This window comes from Chinchilla lanigera, unplaced genomic scaffold, assembly GCF_000276665.1.
Source record: "Chinchilla lanigera isolate Chin_1 unplaced genomic scaffold, ChiLan1.0 scaffold00047, whole genome shotgun sequence".
In the NCBI taxonomy this organism is placed as follows: Eukaryota; Metazoa; Chordata; class Mammalia; order Rodentia; family Chinchillidae; genus Chinchilla; species Chinchilla lanigera.
The window spans coordinates 1,498,376-1,501,618 of NW_004955448.1; positions in this window are offsets into that span (position 1 = coordinate 1,498,376).

Consider the following 3,243-nt stretch of genomic DNA (forward strand, 5'->3'; position numbering starts at 1 on the left):
TATTATGTGTTTCCTACAACAACCATTGAGAATAGTTAATGATTTTTCAATAGGTCACTCATGTATAGCTCTATTTTTTTTTCTTTAGAAGCCACTTTGAAGATACCAAAGTATAGTACAACAACTCTTGATAATCTCCTACCTCTTTTGTCTCTAACTCACTATTATTTGTCTATTTGTTTTCCTGAGAAACTATTGTAACCATTGATAATTTCCTACCATTTTGTCTGTAATCTGGTAAGTCCCCCCTATTATTATGTTATCCTTCTTTTACTCTTTAAAATTAAAAAAAAAAAAAAGGTATAGCACAACTGTATATGCTTCAGGTATATACAGATATGCTCCCCAATCCTAAACCTCCCTAAGGCTGCTGAATACATACTCACAATAGACAGCTGAGATCACGGAAACACAGAAAGGCCAAGGGATTCAATGCCTTGAATTGTTTTTTTTTTTTTTCCGGTACTGGGAATCAAACTCACGATGTTGTGCTTGCCAGGCAGGCACTGTGCCACTGAGCTAAATCCCCAGCCCCCAATGCCTTGAATTTTAATGTTTCTTAAAGAAATTTAAGACAGAAGCCTTTATAAATAATGTGCAGATCATTAAGACTGTGATCTCTAAACTGTATTATATGAAAATTTACACTGATTGCCCAGGATCACTTCCACATGTTCACTCTAAAAATTATAACTTATTCAGCTACTTTTTTTTAAAAGAACAACTCTCAACAAAGATGTGAAAATGCTTTGCACTGAGAGCACCAGGACCAGCATCACCGTAGTTGTTCTTCTCGTGACAGAAATCGCCTTCTTCAAAAATCTGTCTGATGTATACAGGCTTGGTGGCACACACCTGTAGTGCCAGCACTCAGGAGGCTGAGGCAGGAGGATCATTGTGAGTTTGAGTCCAGGGAGGGCTACACAGTGAGTTCAAGTCTGGTCTGAACTACATGGCAAGGCCCTGTCTCAAAAAAAAAAAAAAAAAGGAATCACAGAGAAACCTGTTGAAGGACAGACTGGGAGAGATTGAGTCTTACTTTAATAAAGAATCTTGAGTCATAGGCCCAAATTCATAATTGAATGGTGTTTCTTGCAGATAAAAAATGTCTCCCCAAAGTCTCATGTGTTCAGAGGTGAGATTCATGGAAGGTAACTGAATTATGATGGTTCTCCTTCTTACCCATGAATTAATCTGTTGAAGAGATCAAATTTGAGTGCACTATTGGGACATAATGAAAACTTAGGAGGTAGGGCCTAGCTGAAGGGAGCAGGTTCAGGGACCTAACCTTGGGGACTATATCTTGTCCCTTGCACCTTCCTGTCCTTCCCTCTGTCTGCCATGAAGTAAGTAGCCTTCTTGACTATGTCCTTCTGCCTTGGAGCCAGCTGATCATAGACTGAACCATGAACCAAAATGAACCTTTCCTCCTTTAAAGTTTCTCAGGAATTTTGTTGCAGCAACAAAAAGGTGACTAAGATGAAAAACTGAACGGGTTCCCAGAATCCACCCCCCCCCTCTGTCTTTGTCTCTGTCTCTCTCTCCAGGTAGACCTACCTTGAGATGATGTCAATTTCCCAAATCACTCTGAGAGAGGAATGGAACAGTTATCATACAGTCAACAGCAATATCTGCAGTGTGGGCCTCAGACTGGCCTGATGAATGCCCAGTGAGTGTCTCAGCATCAAGCTGCCCACAGTCCCATTCATCACTATGTGTCCTAAGTTGAATTCACGGCCCACCTCCAAAACCTGTTCCCCCTCCCATGTGTGTTATTTTGACCAAAGATGCAAAACCAGAATTCAGACAGTGATCCTCAACTTCTCTCATTCTCTCATCCCTCTATTCTTAGCCATCAAGGCCACCGACCCCACCCCACAATGTCCTCACCATCACCTGTTTTACCCCTCATGACCGCTTATTTGAATTAGTGCCATCCTCTCCTATACAGCTTTCTTAGCATCAGTGCCTTGTGATCCATGTCTCCACTGCTACCTGAATGTTTCCTGATGGCCCAACAAGGGATGGAAAGATCATATCACTACATCACATAACTTCCTTTAGTAACTCCCAGTAGTTTATGAATATGGTCCCTTTATTTACTCAGGAAATACTTATTGGAAATCTATATATGTGTGGACCTGGATAAAAAGATGCACAAAGTAAATGAGGTCCTTGCCTTCATGGAAAGGTACAGTCTAGGAAACTTTAAAGGGAGTGAATAGGAGGCAGCTAGTGGAAGTACTGATCCAGACGACAGCCGCTGACCAGTTTTTAAAAGCATTCAGCGCTTTACATTGGAGGAAGGTGTTTTAAAAAGTTGTTGAGAGCATTTCCATGGCTGTTTAATGCTCCCAGAAATCCATGAATCTTGTTAAATTGCTCTATACATTTTTATACCTGGTCATGTCCCAGGCTTTTCTTTTAGAGAGCATCTCAGATGTTTTTCCCAGTGTGAAAAAACTTATTGGTGGTATATTTTTAAATATCACTTATCTGTTTATTTATGTCCTGCTTTGGTCTCCACCTCCCCCCCAAACGATTTGGGGTTGCCTGACCCATAGTAGAAATTCAAAAACTGTTCAACACTTTCACACAAGAAAAATGAAGACTTAGAAGGGCTAACACTAACGCTGAAATTCAACCAGCTGAATATCCCCCTGCACTATGAAGGTGGAAGGGTCACTGCAAATGATAAATTCCCATCACAAGCAGTATCTGAGCACCACTTGGGTTTGTGGTTCATAGATTATCCTTAGGTCCTTGTGGTCTTATCTAAATTGTAATTCTACAAAGCACAGAACAGAGTAATCATTGATAAACTCTTATAGAACTTTTAAACTTTAAATACATTCTATAGTAATTTGATCTCCAAGTTCAAAATTTCAGCTATTTTAGGGAATTTTTGGTTAGTGCCTACAAACATTGTTCTGAAGAAGTTTAATAGGTTCTCAACCAATGCTTATTCTAGTAAGTATCCCAAATTACATTTATCTAGGCAATGTATATTTGCCTTTTAGAAAATGAATGTGGTAGAAGAAAAACAATACATTCGGAATTTTACCCTGGAAAGCAGTTTAAGAGAATGACATTGAATGCCCCAAGAGAATAATGCAGCTTCTCAAAATCTCATGAAGCCAGCCAAAGTTGTCAGTGAAACAAGAGTTATCGTTAAGATATATTTTTGATACCCACATGCTTCTAATGAGTATGTTAAAATCATGTGAAATGTCCCTCATCAGC